Genomic DNA, 23,497 nt, shown 5'->3' with positions numbered 1-23,497 from the left:
ACACACACACACACACACACAAAGAATCCGCCTGCCAATGCAGGGGACACGGGTTTGATCCCTGGGCCAGATAGATCCCACATGCTGTGGAGCAACTAAGCCCATGTGCCACAACTACTGAGCCTGTGCTCTAGAGCCTGTGAGCCACAACTACTGAGCCCATGCACCGCAACTACTGAAGCCCTTGCATTCTAGGTCCTGTGCTCTGCAACAAGGGAACCACCACAATGAGAAGCCCGTGCACTGCATCAAAAAGTAGCCCCTGCTCGCTGCAACTAGAGGAAGCCTGTGGGCAGCAACGAAGACCCAACACAGCCAAAAATAAATAAAATTTTAAAATAAAATAAATTTTTTTTTAAAGAAAGGAGAAAATCCTCTCACATATATGTAACTGGAAAATAGGGAATATTTTAATTTCTTTATCAGACAATTGGGATTATTATTCTTTGATAAATACCAAAACTCTACAAATGGTACTCTCTTAAATTAGTTTCAATGTGGAATCAGAAACCATATCAGTGAACTTTTGATTGATCTTGCCCTTTGGATGGATTTTGTACCATCATGCAGGGATCATTTGGGAAATATCAGCACATTATTATGCAGATTTTTCAAGTTTTGACAAATTTTATTATATAACATTCAAAAATCACATTTGTTAATATCACCATTGATCTCTTGAGAAAAGTCATAATGTATTGGGAGACTGTCAAGCTCCCAGTGTCAGATAAAAGTTTTCCAAAATTCCAATTTCCACTTGAAAGCTCCAATTTTAACATTGGCAACAAATGCTGTCATTTGCTTTCCCTGAAATGACAAGTTTTTCCTTTGTTCATTTTTGAGAAAATATCTGCCAGATACCCAAGTTTGAATAACCATAGTTTGTCAGTTCTTTCTTTCAAGTGAAAATGGGGTTCCATGAAAAAAAAAGTGGTATTCAGCTCCTGACACAATCACACAAGTGCTTTTCCTTGAGACAACCATGGTGCTCAGTATGCAGAAGAAATGCTTTATGTATTCTTTCCCTATCGTCATACAGAATATTAAAAATATGTGTTCTTTAGGGTCAAGATTTAATAAAGTTAATAATATTTACTGCTTCATCAAAGATGTTCTTATGTGAACTGGTATTTTTTTTCTTACTGAAAGTGTTTGGTGGTGAAGAAACGAAGGACTCCTCCTTCAGTATGACGCCACTGCCTTGATTCCCACTCAGGCATTAGCAGTTTTACCCCCTGACTATAGCACTGTCAATGCAAATGTCAGAACGGCGAAGAAAAGGCAAATGACACCTTGGTATTGTTAAGAAAATAGTTTCTACCTCAGAGCCCCTCTGAAAGGGACTCAGGAATACCGCATTGTCTGCAAACCACCCTTTGAGAACAGCTTCCTTAAAAGGAAGCAGATGGACACCAGTGGTCTAAAGTAGAGGGCAAGAGAATTTGACTATAGCTTTATTATTTAAGGGCATGGACTTGGCAATTAGGACTGCATTCAAGTCCTGGCTCTGCTACATTCTAGCAGTGTGACCTTGGATAATTTTTTTTATCCTTTATAATCTTCAGGTTCCCAATCTACATAGTGAAGATAATGATAGCAATGATAGCACATACTTCATAGAGTTAATGTGACCTTTAAATGAGAAAATGCATCTAAAGGTGAGCAGGTGCCTGGAAAATAGTAGGCAGTCAATAAGTTAGAGAGAAAACAAACCATGGCCCGAGGACTGTACTCAAGGCACCATTAGGAAGAGAAGACCAATAAGATTTTGTGATGATTTGATAGGGTGAAGAAGAGTTATGGGGTTAAGTTCATTTCCAGATTTCTGGTTTAAGCCACAGATTTAACCCAACGGAGACATGGAGAAGGTTTATAGGGCACAATAATGAATTATGCTTGAGTTTTATTTAGTTTCAGATGCCTGTGAGACAACTGGATGTGTAATTAAAATATGGGTCTGAGACTCAAGAAAGCTGCCTGGGCGGGGAAAATGTTGATTAAGCAGTCACCAGTTGAAACTGAAGAATATGCAGTACATTATTTAGGAAAAAATCGGAAGATGAAGAGCAGGACTCTTGTGACTACCAATTTTAAGGAGAGGGAACACAGAGGATATTAGACAATGGAATTAGAAGAGTTATATGGATGCCAAAAGAGGAATTTCCAAGATGCTAATTAAAAGGCATGCATTAGATTTGACAATTAGTCGAACTTCCTGCCTTTAAAATAAATGAGGAACAGGCACAGAGAAGCAAAGTAATCTTCACTGAAGTGTCTATTGACAAACACAAATTGTTGCTCTGAGGCAACACATTTTCCACACAGTCTGTTCTTGATGGATTTTTCCTACTGTTGTTGACATTTTTTTATCTTGAATCTTACTATTGTGGGATTTGATATTAAAGATCTAAGCTGTATATTAATAACTACAGAAAAATTGATTCGTATACCTCAGTTCAGTTTTCCAGGCTCACATATCTGTATGCTATGATACTAACATAAGCTGCTGTATGCTATGATACTAACATAAGCTGCTATATGAAACCAACAAATGAAATGAATACAAAACTAATAATTGTTAATGAATCAGAATCTAAGAAAAGTGGCACAGTAAATATTTGGGATATGCAGTGGCATTATTGCGGCAAAGACAAAGTATTTTTTCCATTAGTCATTTAGCCCGTGAATTCTCGTCTTGCCTGATTTTCCAGAACAGAAGACAGTATGTTGAATTGTATTGGTTTATAGCCTGTTAGTATCAATAGTCTCTCTCTCTGTAGGGATTTTTATAATTATGTTACAGACAAAATCAATTAATTCTGGTCTGTTCCCATGAAAAGAAAATTATGTCAGAGGCAGTAAGTTTGCCATCTTCAAGGATAGAAAGTTGCTCTGTGTCATGCAACTTGAGAGATCGGGGGAAAAATAAACATCCAAATGTATTTTCATGTTCTTGATGACAAGGGAGGGAGTTGTCAGGGAAAGACTGGGTCCATTACTAAGGAAAGGATGCTGTCTATGTTTTCTTGGTATCAACAAGAGACTATTATAGGAAGGGTATAATCTAGAAGACAAAGTGGACCAATTAACTACCGTCCTACTAAAGAAAGTTATTAATTTTTTCCAAAGGAATTTTCGTTTAGGGCTAATGATTGTCTAGTATTTGCTATATATCCTCAGGTAGCATGTGTGACCAAGAGCATATTTTATCAAAGGCATACACACAGCATTCAGCACATTATAATAATAAACACTGGACACTCGCCAAGGCAGAATAAAATATTATTTTCCATGTTTTAAAAGAGTTTTGAAATAATACTTTGTTGGTATGCCTACCGAACCAGGTGGCTTTGAGGATTAAATAATACTAATAGATAAACATCTGTTGAATGATTACTATGTCTCAGACACTCTGTCATTTAATTTATGCACACTAACTCATTTTTTTTCTTTTTTCTTTTTTTTTTTTTTGGTGTGGTACGCAGGCCTCTCACTGCTGCTGCCTCTCCCGTCGTGGAGCACAGGCTCCGGATGCGCAGGCTCAGCGGCCATGGCCCACGGGCCCAGCCGCTCCGCTGCATGTGGGATCTTCCCGGACCGGGGCACGAACCCGTGTCCCCTGCATTGGCAGGTGGACTCTCAACCACTGCGCCACCAGGGAAGCCCCACACTAACTCATTTAATTGTCATTTTAATCTTATGTACTATTATTATTATTCCCATTTTACAGATCAAAAGACCTAGGTGCAGGTAGGTTAGATAACTTGTTCAAGTTACAAAAGTAATAAGGAGTCAGGATTTGAACCCAGATAGTTTAGGAAAAGCTGGGCCCCAAGCCTGCAAAATGAGAAGAATTTTAGTTCATGTTTTCAGAAATGGAAATTAGGATGAGTCTGCTACCTTATTAGGAGGTTATTATGTATAGAGCCCCATGTTAGGAACAGGGTAGTGCAGCCTAAGAAATATAGCAATATAGTCCTCACCTTTGTTTTAAAGTAGAATACAAAACAAGCAGGAATGAATTAATAAAACCACCATCTAATAGATACCTGCTTACATGTATGTTAAGCATTTTGGAATTATTTAAAGGTAAATTAAATGCTTAGGCTAGCTTCTTCTTCTGTGTAATGTACCTCTTGTTCTTAGTGTGATGTCAAGGAATTCAGTATTACTATTGGTTTGGACAAACCTACTGAGAAAGTAACTGTAGTATGGATATCACTATGCCATGGCCAAATACAAATGAAATGTAGGCTTTCTCTACCATTGTTCCTTTCCTGTTAGCTTAACACATGATTGTCTATACACAAATATAATTATTGATTTACTAACTGTTTAATAAAAAAAACTATTTTTGCCTTTCTCTAATGTCATGCCTCTGAAAAAAATAGCTGAGTGTGAAAGCACAAGTCATCTCTGTCTTCAGAACAATTTTTGTCTTGGAAATAATAATCATCTTCTAGGAGATGAAGTTCCCTGTGACTTTATCTTTATCAGACAGCTATAAGCTTAGAGAGACAACTGCTCGCTAATAACAACAATTAAGCCAACGTTGTAATAGATATATCAGCATCATTGGTTTCATCAGCTCCTGAGTTTTTCTACTGTATGTTTGCAAACTGAAGCAGATTTTGTGTTCATCTCCCCAGTGACCATTCCACTTTGACACCTCCTCCAAGCCCCTTGCCAATCATTGGTTAAGGATTAGGCACTTGGTGCAATTCTGGCTAATAAAAGATGAGGGGAAGTCTGCCACGTGGGTGTTTGTAAAAGATTTCTTCACTCAAAAGAAAGAGACCGAGGAGGAGACAGAATTCTCTGTCCCCTGGACCTTAGCATCAGGGTATGATACATGGCACTACTGTAGGCACTTACAACCAGAATGGATGCCATTGTGAGGGCAAAGCTGACAGACTTTGGGTGGCAGGTCACAGAGACAGATCTACCCCTGGTCTCTTGATGGATCACTCAGCTCTTGGACCCAAACAACCTGTGCACTGCTTGTTATGTTCAATAAACATCCTTCTTGACTTAGATAATTTTAGAGAGCTTTTTTAGTTAATTGCAGCTGATACACCAAATAAATAAACACTCCTCAATAGGTTCAAAAATTTGGCCAGTCCAGAAGCCAGCTTATAATCAACTTCTGACCACATGTTTTGTTGTCCTGTATCCTATACAGAGAGGTGAACTATGGAACCAATTACCACATAAATATAATAAAATTCAAGTAAATACAGTCCTAGGTAATACACAGGATGAATGTCTCTTTTGAAAGAAAAATAAATAAAAAGCTGGGTTAGTTTCTCTTTCTTACATCAATAGCCTTTATCGTCATTCCACTCCCTGAGGTCATCTCTGCCATGTCTCTAAGTGTTTTTCTCTTTGGAGGAACAAACTAGCAAAGAGGCAGGAAATCACTCTTCTACCTTCTTTTTGTCCTGAAACTGCTACCGCTGTTAGCTAATAAAGATTTTAGTTTACCTTCCACAAACACAGATTTATACCCATTAGCAGATTAGGTACCTTAGATAGTCACAGCACCTTTTTCTGGAAAAGCTCCAGGCCGCTTCTGGGAATTATCTCATTTGTTCTTACACTAGTCTTACAAGAGATTCTTTTTATTCCAGTAAGCCACTCTACCGCAAGTCCTTGACAGGTATCTCATCCCTGATGAATTCTGATGTGGCTTGACATCAGCTTTCTTGCTCCATGATCTGTGTAGAAAGAGAACACAGGTGAAGTGAGCCCAGCATCTTTGGCATTTGGATTGATGTGAGTGCTCTGGTTCTAGGTCTGGGTTTTTGTATTTTGTTTACTTACAGTCCTAGATCAAGGAAGCAGGATTGACACAAAACAGGTTGTTTGACCCGTGTGAGAAGCATGCCCTTGTGTGCTCAAGGAAGGATGGAGCCTGGAGCCACTGTCAGTATCCTAGGGTGGGCATGGGGCTCACTATCCGTCGTTGACAGCCCTGATTCAATCACCCCTTCTGAAGCCAGGCTGGAGCTCTAGAGCATCTTCCTGTTCTTCACCTCCTACTTCCTTCCTTCCTCTCCCCTCTTTACTTCCCCTTTGTTTCTTTTCTTCAAATACCAGAAAGGTCGAAGAGGTAGACCAGTGGAGCATGTGGTCCACATGGATGTTGTGGGTTATTATTCCAGTTCCTTTTCAGCTCCTTTTCCTCTCCACCTAAAACCCCATTTGATTGGCTGACTAAGATAAGACCAATAAACTTTATTCAGTGGCTTCTAAGAATAAATTTTAGATAAGCAGGGGTGAAAAAAACAGCATGTTAAACCTAGGCATAATATCTGATGTCATATTCCTTCCAGCTATAACCATTAGCAATGGCTAAGCCCAGTTAAACCAGGATTTTTAAAAGGACAATATATGTAATTTTTAAATCAGCAATCGATATTTTAAAAAATATTTCAGTTCACTTATACAAAGCTTACGAGTCAAACTGGTCTGAATCCTCACTAACAAATCTCCTTTTACAATTTACTATGACAAAAAACCATTAAATGTCACCTTTTTATTTAATGCACAGTCTTCTACCATCTTTGTTTTCAGATGAGAACTCATTCCTAAGCTACCAATCTTTAATCTGTCATCAGAGTGATCTTTCTAAAACATACATTTTACCCTTATTAAAATTTGTCAGTGGTTCTCAGTGACTTATCACTTTAGCAAAGTGTGCCGGTGCCTTTATGATCTGGCCTCTGCCTCTCCTCTCTTACCTTTCACTTGGTAACAACACAGACCTGGCTCTGCCACTTGCTAGCTGTTTGACATTGAACGTGTTACCTAACCAATCCAATTTTTAGTTTCCCATCTGTTAATGGAGATTATAATACACAGTGAAAGAGGGTTGTTGTTAGAATTAAATGATCTCCCGCACACACGCATGTAAAGTCACTTGTACAATAGCTGGTATAAAGTAGGTATTTCATAAAAGCTGGAGGTTTTAGTAGTAATAGAAGTAGCAATAATAGTAATAATAGTATTATAGCTATTATTACATTAATAATACCCATCAGACAGATCCGTGCATCAGAGCTTGAACCATTAAATTGTTAAATAAATTTATAGTCCTTAAATAAATGTTAGTTCCCTCTACTTTACAGCCACAGCTTAATAAATGCTACTTCGCCCCTTCACAGCACATAAATAACTGGGTTTTAAATACCGTGATCTCCAGCCTGACATATAATGAGCGTGACGTTAAATAACCAAAATAGCAATTTAGATATTCCAAAGTATTTGCAGTCTTTTCTCTGAGGACAAGGAGGGGAGTGAGGTAAGGAGGGCTGAATATCAAAGAGGAACTAAGAAATTAAGGAGAAACAGAAGAGTGGAGTTTGAGAAAGCTTGCCAGCTTGAGTTCTCTTTCTTTAACCTTCCCTTATGAAAATCACTGATTCATGGATCAGAGAAAATATATCTCATGGCCTGGGCTCCAAATGCGAGAGATTTTTTCAGTCTCAAGTACCCATGGGAAATAGTGATTTCAGCTCCAATTTAGGCCTCATACTGTAAGTTGTATTATGTCCTAATAAGATCTCTATCTCACTCATCTTTCAAAGTAGACCATGGCTTATAGATTAATCGTAAGATAAAATTGGACTACATGAGTTAAGAGGAGAATGAGGACTCTTTAAATCAGTTCTGAACTTCAGTGCGCATAAGAATCATTTGGACTACTTGTTAAAGTTGCAGATTTCTGGGTTCAACCTCTGGAGATTCTGAAAAAGTTGGTCTAGGGCAAGGCCCAGGGAACTACATTTTAATCTTTCTCCTTAAATGAATTTGGTGGAGATGGCACATGGATTACAAGTTAAGAAGTTTGTACTGAAGGAAAAGAGTAGAGATTACTATGAATATGAGATGGTCACTTTATACAGTTGAGGCTGGCATTTAGCGCTCTTGTTCCCAGTAGGTAAGAAAAAGTGGAAGCACACTGGGTCACATGTATTTGATTTTATTTTAGGAAACAAAACCAAAAACAATTCTTAAAGGCTATGTATAAAAAGACAAACTTTCTCTGAGAACTAAACTGAGGGATGTTTTGTTATCATAAGGGACACTAGGTAACATGCTTAGCAGATGTCTTAAATTTAATTTCACAGAAGACCCATACAAGGTTTAATCAAATAAGACTTCTACTGATGGCTAAAATTAGTTAAGCTCAGTGAATTCCATTTAGATGGTGATGAGATAAGATGATTCAGAAACTATACTTTCAGATTATTTAATACAAGTATTGGACCTGGAGATCCCCCCAAAATGGATAGCCTACCTTTGAAATTACCTTAATAGAATTTTAGCAGTTTGGAAATTAAGGGGAAGTTCTTTATACCACAAATGAGGAAGTGCTTGTTCAAAGAGTGTAATAGAAGCTTTACTCTGAAAAGGGTAGGTGTCACCAGCTGAGGAACTTTGGACAAAGTTGGTTTAATTTTATTAACTCATTTCTATTTTTACTATTAATAATTTTAATACTAATGCCAACAAATGTATTTTGTAGAGATAAGTTTATTTATATTTCCTTTTGTGTTAGTTTATCCTAACAATTGATTTATCATTTAATATCTTTAAAGTCCAGTGTATATTTAATTTTTGTCTTACTCCAGCTCCATTGTTTTTAACCATTATTTTGCCTCTTTAGTTTCTCCTTTAGCTACTTTTGGCCACTTATGCCATTTTCTTTCCTTTCAATCCATTTTATCTTCCTTTATGCTGATGTGATGTACCTGCTTCAGAATTTTCCAGATAAAAACCATTTCTGGCAGGCATTAGGCTGTGAAATTCTGGGACTCAGCTCTTTGTGCAAGGGTTGAAGCAAATCCAAAGCCGCTCACTGAGTAGCTCACAGATTTTGCCAGCAGGTCCCTGGCAGCGTTTCCCCATGGGGAAAGGGCAGCCTTCCATCTGGATGGGATCGCTGGTTGGCCCTTCAATGTCTGTAATAGCCCTATCCTACCAGCTGCTCATTTGGTTTTAAGTCTTGAGACTCTTATCAAGGAAATAACTTCACATGGTCAAATCACCAAGATATCGTGAAGTGAAAAACTGGAAATTTGTCTAGGAAGCAAAACCATGCATCTACTTCTCTGTGTACTCCAGAGATTCTACTGGAGCAAATTTGACCATTAGAAGACTAAATGGGGGTCTAGGTTAGGTTAACTGAATAGCTGGGATTTCTTTCTTTGAGTTGTATTAAATTCATTTCTGCCTTACTCTAAAAATGTTGAGCCCAGGAGGCTCAGAGCTAAATGTACATTCTAAAACAGTAACTTCATTAATGCACAATCTTTAACAGGTTTATCATCTACACTTTCTCCATTTTCCTTGTCTTCAACTGCCTAGTGCATGTGGATTTTGAAAAAATAATATACCACTTAACTTTTTTATAAAGAGATAGAATATAATAAATAAAAGTTAAATTTCTCTAAATACATGATTTAAAAGATTTATTTGTTCTTAATCATGAGTCTATGCTTCTTATAAACAAATCATTTTTCTCAAGGACTATACTTAATTTTACAATGAAAATAAATGTTAAACACTGAGCTTGGAAGCTCAGTACCCCAAAATTGAAAAGGATCTTTCAGGCCATCTAGTTTTCACCATTAGAGTTTATAGCAGTGGTCCTCAAAATTTAGCATCAGAATCACCTGTAGGGCTTTTATTAAACACAGCTTGCCAGGCCCCACCCCAGAGTTGCTGATTCTGTAGATATGGGTGAAGCCCCAAATTCTGCATTTCTAGTAAGTGCACAGAGGATGCTGATGATGCTAGCCCAGGAATCACATTTTGACAATGACTGGCTTGTAGACTCCAGAAGTGCTTTTTTTGTTTGTTTTGAAGTTAGAAACATATATACCAGTCATACTGCTCTCATTTTTATGATTTCTCAACGATGACAGTCATAGCTTCTTCAGTGTCATTTGTTCATTTGTTTAATGTCCTGTGGTGTAATTCTTCTGAACCTGGAACCTTGAAATGATTTATGGCAGTATTTCACAGAAGCCTGCAATAGCTTCCTAACCATCTCCCTGCTTCCAGCCTGATTCCCACATAGCCTATTTTCACCCAGCAGTCAGAGTGATTTGGGAAAAACAGAAAGCAAATCAAGTTATTCCTCTGTGCAGGAGCCTATAGGAGCCAGCCAGAGAAAAAGCCAAACTCCTTACAATTGCCTCTCAGACCTTATGATATGGCGTTCCAGTTACCTAGCTGAACTCATCTTGTGCTCTCCTCCTTTCTCACTCCTCCCTAGCCAAATTGGCTTCTGGCTGTCCTCTGCACCTACCAAACACACATATACTGTTCCCTCTCCCATGAGTGTTCTTTCCTCTAGATGGCCTAACTTTCTCATTTCTTCAAGTCTTGGTCAAAAGTTTACCTTTTCAAAGAGACCTACTGTGCTTCCCCTCCAGCTGCTTATCCCACTTTATTGTTTCCAAAGCACTTATCACCTTATTATGTACTATGTAATTTACTTACTTATAATGTTTATTGTTCATTTTCTATTTCTCCTGGGTAGAACATAAGACTTACAGGGGCTGGAATATTTGCCTTTTTTGGTCCATTTTGTTCACCAATGAATCCCAAGTGCTTAGAACAGTGCATATAGCACATACTGGGTGCTCAACAGACATTTTCTGAATAAATGAATTATTTAATTTTAGTTTATCAAAAAGATTTAAACTTTTTACTTAGACTTACTATTTAGAAGTTCAGCCTACAAGTACTCTTTAGAAAGTCTTGTATTCTATTTAAGGCAGCATATATATATATATATATATATTTTTTTTTTTTTTTTGCGGTACGTGGGCCTCTCACTGTTGTGGCCTCTCCCGTTGCGGAGCACAGGCTCTGGACACACAGGCTCAGCAGCCATGGCTCACGGGCCCAGCCGCTCCGCGGCATGTGGGATCCTCCCGGACCGGGGCACAAATCCATGTCCCCTGCATCGGCAGGCGGACTCTCAACCACTGTGCCACCAGGGAAGCCCAAGGCAGCATATTTTATAACAGCAAAGTCTGGGAAAAAACTGAAATATCTACTAATAGGGGATTGGTTAGGTAAATAAAGTAACTCAGTTTTGTATCATACAGCCATGAAGATGATAACACATAAAAGAACAACAAAAGCTAAATTCTCTATAGGTACAATATTTCTGAATTATGTTGTCCTATTTAACCTAGACCAAAATACATACATTCAGGTCCTGTTTACCTCAAAGATAATTGACTAAGTAAGCTAAGTTTACCAGACTCTCTTTAAAACAAAGCAAATTGAGGACTGAATGTTTTACTCAAAGAATTTCCCATTTCAGAATATCTTAGAGAAGTAATAGTGGTGATAATAGAGGACACGGACTAAGCACTTGCTCTGTGCCAGGCACTGATTAGCTCATTTTATCTTCACAATAACCCTATGAGATAATGGTGATTATTGTCCTCATTGTGTAGGTAAGGAAATAATAGGGTTCAGAGAGGAGAGGTAACATGTCCAAGGTCACATGGCTGGTAAATCATGCCACCAAATCCAGTGTCTTTTTTTCTTTAGAAAAAGTAATAATCAGAGACTATCTCTAAAAAGTATTTTACTAATCTGCTTCTCCAGCTTCATCTTACATGTATGCTCCTCCGTAGTCAAACTGATCTAGTTGCCATTCCCTGAAAGCCCCCAGTCTCTGGCCTCTGGCTTTCAAAAACATTCCCTCTTCCTGAAATATCATTTACCTCCAAAGAACACATGCAGATGGCCAACAAACACATGAAAAGATGCTCAACATCACCAGTTATTAGAGAAATGCAAATCAAAACTACGATGAGGTATCACCTCACACCAGTTAGAATGGCCATCATCAAAAAATCTACAAACAATAAATCCTGGAGAGGGTGTGGAGAAAAGGGAACCCTCTTGCACTGTTGGTGGGACTGTAAATTGATACAGCCACTATGGAGAACAGTATGGAGGTTCCTTAAACAACTAAAAATAGAACTACCATATGACCCAGCAATCCCACTACCGGGCACATACCCCGAGAAAACCATAATTCAAAAAGACACATGCACTCCAATGTTCATTGCAGCACGATTTATGGGTTGGCCAAAACGTTCATTTGGGTTTTTCCATAAGATGCTAAGGAAAAACCCAAACGAACTTTTTGGCCAACCCAATGCAATAGTCAGGACATGGAAGCAACCTAAATGTCCATCAACAGATGAATGGATAAAGAAGATGTGTTACATATATACGATGAAATATTACTCAGCTGTAAAAAGGAACAAAATTGTGTCATTGGCAGAGACGTGGATGGACCTAGAGACTGTCATACAGAGTAAAATAAGTCAGAAAGCGAAAAACAAATATCATATATTAACGCATATATGTGGAATTTAGAAAAATGGTAAAGATGATCTTATTTGCAAAGCAGAAATAGAGACACAGACGTAGACAACAAATGTATGGATAACAAGGGGGAAGCGGGGGTGGGATGAATTGGGAGATTGGGATTGACATATATACACTACCATGTGTAAAGTAGATAGCTATTGAGAACCTACTGTATAGCACAGGGAACTCTACTCAGTGTTCTATGGTGACTTAAAAGGGAAGGAAATCCAAAACAGAGGGGATATATGTATACGTATGGCTGATTCACTTTGCTGTACAGCAGAAACTGACACAGCAGTGTAAAACAACTATACTCCAATTAAAAAAAAAAATCCTACCTATACTCCAAGGCTCATCATACCCAAATTCTGAGTCAGAAGTGATTTTGCCTTCCTCTGAACTCCAACAACATGCACATATTGCTTTAAGAATTCATATAATAATTATAATATTCTGGCTTCTGCTTTTATTAAGGATGTGTCTTATTGCTTCTACATTTTAAATTCCTTGAGGATAAGGATTTTATTGCTTACCTACCATAGTAAGCAGGACATTATTAGATATCTCTTGAATATAATTACCTAAAACAAATTCTGCAAATACCCTGTCCAATGTGGTAGCCCTGGTCACATGTAAGAATTGAGCACTAAAAATGTCGCTAGAGCCAAATCAGAAATAATATTTTGGGTATATTGGCTTAAAAAAAAGCATTAGTGGGCTTCCCCAGTGGTGCAGTGGTTAAGAATCCACCTGCCAATGCAGGGGTCACGGGTTTGAGCCCTGATCTGGGAAGATCCCACATGCCGTGGAGCAACTAAGCCCGTGCGCCACAAGTACTGAGCCTGCGCTCTAGAGCCCACGAGCCACAACTGCTGAAGCCCGCTCTCCTGGAGCCCGTGCTCCACAACAAGAGAAGCCACTGCAATGAGAAGCCCATGCACTGCAATGAAGAGTAGCCCCCGCTTGCCGCAACAAAAAGAAAGCCCACGCGCAGCAACGAAGACCCAACCCAGCCAAAAATAAATAAATAAATTTATTTGAAAAAAAAGCATTAGGAACATTAATTTCACTTGTTTTTCTTTTTTTATGTTAGCATCTAGAAATTTTCAAAGTACATATGTGTCTCATTATATTTATATTGGCTACTGCTTGTCTAGTGTATGCCTTTCCCCTATTTCTTCACCCTCCACCAGGTGATCAAACCCATAAACAAATGCGTGAATTAAGAAAGGGGGCAAATCCCTCGTTGTGAGATGCTCTAAAAGGGAGGGGCAGGCTCTCTCTGGATTGACAATTTTCCTGTTTTACTTGGTCAGATTTTGTTATTAATTCCTAGGATTTTGGGCTGAGAAACAAATGTGAGCATTGTGTGTGTGTGTGTGTGTGTGTGTGTGTGTGTGTAATGCATGCACGTGTTTCAGGAGCAGAAACCACATTTAAATCAGAATATAACCAGAATTATAGGAAGCCTTCTATTCTGAAGTAAATTGGCATCATGGAAAGTAGAAAGCAAAGTTCTCAGCCCAATAAACAATCCTTGATCCATATTCCTATCGTAACATCAGTTTTGCTTCAGCCATAATAGAGAGCCCTCTGAGTTGCCCTCAGCCACGTCTCTCCTACTGCTTGCTGGTGACTTGTGCTTTAGCCAGTTTCTTTCCAAGCAACCACAGACTGTTTATTTACTGTAATCAAAATGACAGTACACTGTTTTCACAACAGAGTGTTAAGAGTTGATTGCCTTTTTCACTTGGCAACCTCAGGGAACTCGAGGTACAACTTGCATTACTTCAAAATGGTGGTGCTTACTTCACATGTTACCTGTACTCCTTTGAGGCTTAAAATACAGAGGATTGAGCTTTATCTAGCCTGGAGCAGGGAAGCTGTAAAATCTGCTCTCAGATTAGTGCTAGTGGTAAACTCCACTGGAGCACAGACTGATTTAGGTGGGGCTGCAGTTCGGCTGTCACGTGATTCTTCACCAGCCAGAACCCAGCCACCTGAGTGGCTTCTCTGTTAAGCATTTTCCCTCGCTAGATGGTTATAATGCTGTGGAGTCTGATTGCCCTGAAGTGGTGCTGCAGAAGACAGTGTAATATAATGGAAAAGCATGCCCTGCCCCATCTTTTTAGAAACAAGGTTTAATGAAAAGATAAGGAAGAGAGGGAGGAAAACAGAAAGAGGGGAATGTACCTGCGATTCAGGTAACCTGTTTTCTAGGCTTATCTTTGACATCACTTGCTGTGACATATTGAACACTCAGTGTCTTTGGTGTTGAGTGTCCACATCTGTTATAGAGAGGGAGTGGAGGAAAGTGACTAGTTGATTTGTAGTGCCTCTTTTATCTCAGAAGCGCAGGAACTCTGCACTCAGTGTATTCCAACATTCATTCCTTCTGAGAGACAATGATCTAAGGGTATAGCAGTCGCCTTATACTCTGAACAAAAAGGGTCATTGAATATTGGACTAGTGATGTAACTGGAGTTGGCTGTGTTATACCTATTAAAGTCTGCCTTCATATTCAGAATACTTCAGTGAACTATGTGCTTGCTCAAATTTAAACTATGTTTTTTGATGAGTCAACACTATGAATGGCTTGAGAAGAGCATAGCCAGAGAGTTGGTTTCTGAAAAGAACTACCCCTTGAATCCTTTCTAGCTTTAGATATTCAATTCTGTATACATGATTTCTTCATGAAATTGGTAATATCAAAAATCTTCTCATCTGAGAAATTCTATACAAATAATAATTTTTTAAAAAAATGACAAAACTTGAAGTCTAGTTTTCAGTGAAATATGACCAGTCACTAAAGAAACTGAAACTATCGTCCCTAGGATCTGAATTCAGGACTCAGAGAGTCTATGTTTTTCCTTCAGCCATTTAGCACATCACTGGCACCAAAATAGAGCAGGGGCCTGTGTGTACTGCCCTGATTTAGGTGTAGATGTGTGCCACTTATTGCAGCGGGAACACACAGTGAAGGGTCTCTGCATGGAAAGGCAGGAGGGATGCTGTTCGGTGCTCAATTCTTTTGAGGCTAAAGGAAAGCCAAAATGCCACAGGTAAGAGAAAATTACATTTGATGCAAAACTTTATTTCTGACAGATTGCAGCAACCAATATGCTAATTAGAGAAAAGACAAGCATAGCCTATCTGGCCCTTCCCAGGATGGAGGATCTAGCAAGTAAGACCACGGCTAGAGAGGGCAGCAATCATGAGGAGAAAAGTAAGAGCTGAATAGAGAAGATGCTGGGAAGGACAGAACTAGAATTTGTGGCATTTCTACAATGTTCCATGTGTGCAACCTGAACTAACTCCTCAAGGACAGGGATAATTTAGGATTCTGATCAAATTGCCTGTGCAAAGTTGAGCACTGAATTCAGTTATTCTTCAATTGTCTTTTCCCTTTTAAAAACACTTAATAGACTTTTTTTTTTTTTTTTTTTGCGGTACACGGGCCTCTCACTGTTGTGGCCTCTCCCGCTGCGGAGCACAGGCTCCGGACGCGCAGGCTCAGCGGCCATGGCTTACGGGCCCAGCTGCTCCGCGGCATATGGGATCTTCCCGGACCAGGGCACGAACCCATGTCTCCTGCATCGGCAGGCGGACTCTCAACCACTGCACCACCAGGGAAGCCCTCTTATTTGATTTTAAGACAGTTTTCAAAGGAGCAATTTATAAGGTACAGAATAAAAAGAGGGCAAATCTCTGGTTGTATAAATTGAAGTTAATGGATGCTTATTTCTGAGTGTGCACAATTGTTTATATTGTTAGTTTGCAAAATATACCATAACCAGCAGCTGGGTCAACTTTCAAGTAGAGGTAAGGGTAGGAAATTAACAATTTGAAATATAAAACTGCTTAAACATATAGAATAAATACCACCCTTTTCAACCAAGGGAGAAATAGACACGAATGCATTTTTTGCTATTTTAAGTATTTGCATAATAGTCTTTTTACTTAACACGCGCCCACTTGTTAGAATTTTGAAATTATTCTGAAAGTCATTTCTCAGTTGTCTTTCACTTCTCTGGCCAGGCTTTCATTAGCTTCTCTTATTTTTCTCTGTCTTCCTTTAGTCAGTTGCTTTTCAAACCTGGCTGCATATTTGAACTATGCTTGCAGAGCTTTTAAACAAACATGGATACGCAGGCTTAGCCCCAGAGCATCTAATTGAATTGGCCTAAGGTGGAGCCAGCTTTGCTCTTTTTTTAAGCTTCCCAGGTGATTCCAATGTGCAGCCAGAGCTGTGGGCCACTCTCTGAATAAGCTCATCACGTTTTACCTCTTTCCATTTTCTCTCAGATGTTTGCATATCTATTCCCGTTCAACTGTTTTTTTTTTTTCTCCTGTCATTTTTATTAGGAAGTTTAAAAAATCTGACTTTTTTCATTTTGCTTTTTCTTTCTGATTTTCCATAACAGCCAAGAAGTTCTCATTCTAGGCACATGTATTTGATTTTTATTCTTATCTAATACTACCAAGTTTCATATCAATGAAAGAGAATGCAATATATTTGTGAATAATACTTTTGTCTGTTCTTCCAATGCTAATATAATAATATACTTTAATTTTTGCTATAGGTATATAAAGATTGATAATAGAGCCCAATAAAATTGTTGAAAAATAATATTAAGAATGGATTTACTTGAACTGTAATCAGTATTGGCTATGATTAAAGATAGTTTAATAAGATATTTTAAAACTTTGAGACCATATGGACTCAAGGACATATAAATATCCTATTAATAATATTTTTATCTTTTCACAGCTAAAGGACATGTTTGCCCTACAAATTTCAGTCATTTCAGAACAGTGCAGAAATGGGAATATCACATACCTCATCAAATAGCATATCAGTAACAAGATATCCACAGCAAGGGGAGCATTAATAGCAACAAAAAAGGGGAGAAAAAAGATCTATGAAGACAAAGTTCAGTGATGTAATTAGCAGCACTATAAACAGAAATGTGGGAGGGAATATGTAGAGCATTCAAGGATTTGAAATGAAAGAGATAGAAAAATGGTGGGCAGTTGGTTGAGCCTGGAGGAGCAGACAAGAAATCTGAGCTCTAGTGTAGCAGTTCCTCCAAATACAGTCAAGCCATTTCCTCTCCATGAAGTTTATTTTCCTTCATTGGTAAAACTTCTGGTTGGATTGGCAAAAGGAAAAAACACCTGGCCAAAAATCCCTTGGCCATATCCTGCCTGTAGGTATGCTTTGTTGAATCTATCCAGTATTGTAAATAATTTGAAACAGATGACAACATTTAACAACAGAGAGGTTTCTCATAAAAATCTAGATTTTAAGCTTCATTGGAAAAATCATTTGATTCAAGTCTCCTAGCCCCTCTTTAGAAAGTACATGGGCTTTGGAGTTCCTTAGTCCCAGCCTGACTAACTTTACTCATTTTTCTTACCTGCTTTGTGCATGTAGGAATTTGGGCTTATTTCTTGGAGAATTTATTCTTAAGGTTATGTCTAACCATGATATAAGTTCCATGAAAAGAAATTGCTTAGAATACTTTGTTTAGTCTACAGCCATACCACCCTGAATGCTCCTGATCTCATCAGAATACTTTGTTTGGGTACAGCAAAAGTAACCTATAAAGAGAAAAATAAATGTCACAAGCAAAAACATCAAGGACAAAGAGAAGCTAACAAACAGGTCATCAGTTCTCAAATAGAGGCTTGAGCCCATAAAACGTGTCCTATTAATAAGCTCTGTGCAAGAATATTTGGGGTTCTGGTTCAGAAGCACAATGTCACTTAACAACAAGAGCTGGGATTTAATGAATTATTCCAGTTCAAGCTCTTGGAAAAAGAAAAGGACAAAGTGTTCTGTACAACCCAAGTAAGAATAAAGTATCTTCTGAATATTAGGAGATTAAAATTCCCCAAAGTTAGCTTCTTGGCAGAAAATGGCCAAAGTTATTTAAAGAGTGACTTCCCATCTTTGAAATCACCCATTGAATAAAACAATATTAAACCACTGTTTAAAAATTTAAGGACCATCATTTCTTTCACTTTCCTCCAGCTCAGAGCTTAATCACATGCAGGGCTCCCTATATGCAGTCTCCAAAAGGGTGAAAACCTAATTCAGTTATTACAGAAATAACTCCAGACTTTTAAAAGTTTTCTCTGAACTAAAACAACCCCTGAGAATTCCCTAATACAACCACCTAGCATATGTTATATGCACTGTATTTGTGTTTAATACGTATATTTAATTTGTACGCATGCTTATAAGTTACTTTGCCGCTGTTCTCTATTCATATATCTTGGGCAGAAATTTCTTTAATATTCTCTCTATAAGGTCCTTTATCATTTCAAACCCTGGTAAAAAGAGGTGTAGGATTATAAGAATCACTCAGTAAATACATATTAAAACTTCTGTTATCCAATTGAGTAGGTATGCATATAAATTTTAAAGAACTCTTCTGTTGTGGCTAATTATATGTCCGAATGTAGATTCAAATTTCAGATATCCAAAGAGCTGATGCGCATCAGGCAGTTCACAGAGCAAAGCACATCTTTGCTTAGCAAGAGAGCAAGATTCTCTTCATTAACTTATTTTCAAGTAAAATTAACAGAAAATTAACATTACTCTGCTCTTAAATCTACCCTTGTTATATCCCATTAAAATGCATCCAAAGAATGTGTTAACTTCACCCCAGTGTGAAAAATATTATCAGGTAAAGCTGACCTGAAAAGGCAGCTTCCTAATCAAAGATAAATATGTGAGCTTGCAACCCAAGGGACAATAAAATTGGCTTTATCCTTCCAAAATTTTACAACTACCTCAAAGAACAATCTACCTCAAGAACGAGTAGTTTGTATACCAGGTTCTACACTGAATTGCCATTAAAGGTGTTTATGGATAAAATTTAAGTGGAAGTAAAGATAATTTAGGATTGAAGTTAATAAAAATTTAAAAACAGATCCCCAGTACAGAAGTGTACTGTTAATATCTTAAATTATATTTCAGGGGTAGGTGGATAAATTAATCCTCATAGTTTTGGAAAACTGGTAAAATAACCATTAATATTAAGGTGGAAAGAATATTTTTAGATGACAAATTAAACATTAATTCCCAGCCTTCAGTGAGTTCATAGTGTTCCTATACATGAGTGATGATGAGAAAAAAGTAATCTGCACAGCCACCCATGCAAAGAAATTTCACTGTCTAGTCACATGTTCATTCCTTGGTGAAAAAAAGTATTAGTTTTTATGTGCTTACACTCATGGGTGCTTTCATTTAACCCCTAAAAATAAGGAATCAGAAGAGCTGGGAGTGAGCCAGAGTCAGGGAGATGGACTAGTTACAAATTCCAAGCAGAGCATTGTCTAATTGAGAAAACTTCCACTCATGTCTTTAAGACTCTCAAACTCAAGGCCATCTCAGATCTGTCTAATCATGAGCCCATTAAGTCATCTTGGCTGCCATGAAGATGAAACTGACAGCACAGTTATTTGAGTCAGTTTAAAGAGGCCCAGGGTGGTTGAAGGGAAGGCTTAGGAGGCCTGGGGTGCTGAAAGGACATCCCAGCTCTAGCTCCCCAAGATCCCAGTAGCACACAGCTGTCAAGAGCACGAAGCTGTATGTAGAGAAACCCTTTGGAGGGAAGCAGGGATTTTGCTGTATGTCAACAATTTCATCAGGCACAATTTGACTTTCCACCTTTCATTGGACCATCAATATGATTTAAACAGTAGACAGTTTGTGAGTTGATTGCATAGCCAACACATGCAATCATTTCTGGGATTCAGGTTCTGTAATTTGATGGTCATAGTAGAAATTATTTGGCATATAAATGTGGTTCTTGGTGAAATCTAGATTTTCTCTGTGAATCTTCACAAAGCCTTTTGTCTAATGGGTGTATCTATTAAGGTACAAGTGAAATAAAGTCTTTTGCCCCTATTTTTGTTAAAAAGAAGCAAGCCTTTGAAGTGGGGTCTGTGATAATATATCATTGGGCAAAAGAGTAGTCTTCTATAAGGTATTATGAGAGTTCTATAAACAATCCAGGAAATGGCCAGATGTTAACACTAATTGATATTATTATAGGGAACACATGTTTTGTTGTTGTTGTTTCAGCAAGGACATGCTTCCAGGATGAGAATTATTCCCTTTTCAACTACAGAATTTCTTGGCAGTTTCACTCTGTTCTTCCTGTTGTGGTGGAAGATATATTACCATCACCAGTATTAAAATGATATCTGTTCCTTTTGTCAGGGGTTGGGGAACAGGGGAGGAGGGGAGGGTGGGCATTTAGTCATGTCCCAGGATATATAATAAACACTGGACAGACAATATTTATTTACACAATCCTTCAACATAGGCATCATCATTCCTATTTTATAGGTGATATAATAGAGGCTCAGAAAGTTTCAATCTTTGTCAGTTAATAGTGGAGCTAGGATTTATTCTGCCAGACCTTTCTCTTAACCACTTCTCCATATTGCTTTCTGGTTGTTTCCACCACAGAAAAGCTGGCCAAGGACCTTTAAAACCTCTCTATTTCTCTATCCTCATGTTTAGCACACCATTAATGGTAACAAACAACTCAGTAAAAGTTAAAGATGCATCAGATTACTATTAAGCGGAGAAATAAATTGGTGAAAATCCAGATAAATTAGAATTAATAGAATTTTAAAATGAAAAGTGTCCTTATATAGCCTTGATTCCAATTCCCATCTTTTACAGGTATCTCTTCTGAGGTGACAAAGCTTATTAGTAGCAGAACTTGCATCAGAAATCAAGACTTCCAGCTCAGTGTCCAACCTATTTTTCTCTGTCACACCAATAAACTATAGTTATTATTCTTGACCTTACAAATGAAGTCACTATTAGTTCTTTAAAAGAATAAGATACCAAACTTATTTGATATATCATTTAATCAAAACAGATTTGATTTCTAAAAATTTTCAAAGAGCACATTTAGTGAAGAACTCTGTATTTGTTCTTCACATTGTGACTACATATACAGACAAAAATTAAGAGATTCTTGCAACTATACCGATAAAAATATTGCTAATTATCAGGGCCAAAATGTAAGCATCCATTCATAAATGTAAAACAGTTCTGAAAGACCAGCTCTGGTGTTTACACAGAACAAAGTTATATTCAGTCACCTGTAAAGAAACATGGAGTGTACAATATGCTCAAGCCAATTAGCATCCATTTCTGGGAACCCCTTTCAAAGAAACAGTTTTCTCTATATCCTATGGTAGGAGATCTCCTGAAATACATAAAACCTAGGGCTTTTCTCTGAGGCAACTGCTATTTTGTAACATTTTTAGGGGTAGTATTATTGCTACCCATGGTAAAATCTTAGGTGAGAAATCAATATTTTTCCATATTATTAGAGATTACAGTTGCTTTTAAAGCTGAGGCCTCAAGTTCTGTTTTTAGGCTGATTTGACCAGTACTAACTAGAAAGCCAGGTTGAAATCAGAGGTCTTTATTCCACACAGGGCACTCACTACTTGGACTGATTGTGATGAAATGTTTTCATGCAAATTCCTATAAGCACGTATGCCTTTATCTTTGTCCCCGTATGCTACATTACACCACCTGTTGTATTTTTTAAAAAGCTTTATGATTTTTAAAACTCTTCTTTAAATTAATACCTATAGATTTTCTGCCAATAATTTCCTGTTCTAACTATGTGATTGCTAACTGAATAAAACATTTATGATTATTCTATAAAATATTTTAAAGAAAACTACAGAAAATACAGATTATAAAGTAAATAATTGTTTTTTGTCCAAGTGGCTCTCCCTGATAATTAGTAATAATAATAATAACCAGGTATTAAATACACACAGAAAAAATACAGAAATATATGAAGCTTATGAGACAACTCATAGAAGGTACAGTACCCTTTACATCAATAAATAGAATGGTAAATATTTAATATAAAATGTACATATTAAAATAAAGAAACAACACATACTGGAGTATATAGGGATCATTTTATTACTAGAAGGTTAAATCTCATTTTAATGATTGGTATTGGTGAGAATAGATTATTTTAGAGACAAATGTTAATGTTTTTCAAACAGCTATATACCTCTATATTGTTATCACTCCCTATAGGCATGGCCTCTCTAAAGCTGTTAAAAAAAAAAGACCAAAGCACGAGAATGACAGTTCCAATTTCACTATACATTTATGTTTAAAAAATACTTGGCACACTGGACATTTAAATAGATAAGGTGCAGCCACAAAATCAATTAGGCTAGCTCTGTGTAATAAAAAAATATTTTCTCTGACTACAATGGATCATAAGCATCTACATGTTTCAAAAATACAAGCTCAGTAGTGCCTAGTCTGTACCATAAGTCACCATTTCTAGACAGAGGCTCTATTTCCTTTGAGATAAAGGAATAGTAAGCAGTTTACACATCAGATGATGCCTTTGGTTCCTGTAATTTACATTAAAACAACATTAGGTTAAAAATAGAAGCATGAAGATAGTTTTAAAATAAGAAAAATGATCTGGTGGCTAGATTCTATGGTTCAGATAATTGAATGTTTTGCCAGCTTACCTGATAAACCAGAGTCTTATGGATCACAGCGTAACAAAGCCCGCATCCAAGATGGTTAGAGTAGAATGAGCCTCCTTCAGTTGTTCAGATTTTTGGTCACAGAGGTTTACATATTAACTACAATTTTTTTTTCTTTGCTTTCTCTGGGGACAAGAAAACAAAGAGACCTTTCCAGAATCCTCTCTGCTTATGCCTCGGCTTCCTGTTCTGAGATTCACTCTGTGGTACCCAACATATATCAGAAAACAGCTTTGAGGAGAAAAAAAAAAAAAGCCGACAGCACTCAACTTGGTACCGCCATCTACTGGCAGACACATAAAATTGAATGAAAGGAAAAACATCCCTATTATTCTTTATCATGAGGTAAAATGTAACCTATCCCCTGCATATGAGTATGTACAAAAATATTCTTTTGCATACTAAATTACTTGAGTACGCACATTTTCTAATATTGTATATTTTTCTAAATTTTATAAGTTTACAAAGTTGTTTCAACCATAAATGACTACAATTAAAAACCCTCCAAATT

The 23,497-nt window shown here is 37.5% G+C and overlaps 1 protein-coding gene across 1 annotated transcript in view; it reads right to left on the bottom strand.

The window, feature by feature from the left end:
• SCN3A (sodium voltage-gated channel alpha subunit 3) overlaps window positions 1-23,186 on the bottom strand; it is a 111,145-nt gene extending 87,959 nt beyond the window's left edge. Inside the window, exons 1-2 of the mRNA XM_067741696.1 lie at window positions 22,969-23,186; window positions 5,527-5,717 (exon numbers count right to left, since the gene is read on the bottom strand). The gene's annotated coding sequence lies outside the window, so the exon portion shown is untranslated. The remainder of the gene's footprint in view (window positions 1-5,526; window positions 5,718-22,968) is intronic.
• Window positions 23,187-23,497: the final 311 nt, after the last annotated feature.

The sequence above is a fragment of the Pseudorca crassidens genome, chromosome 6 (genome assembly GCF_039906515.1).
Source record: "Pseudorca crassidens isolate mPseCra1 chromosome 6, mPseCra1.hap1, whole genome shotgun sequence".
NCBI classification, from domain to species: Eukaryota; Metazoa; Chordata; class Mammalia; order Artiodactyla; family Delphinidae; genus Pseudorca; species Pseudorca crassidens.
This window is presented reverse-complemented; position numbering and strand designations above follow the sequence as displayed.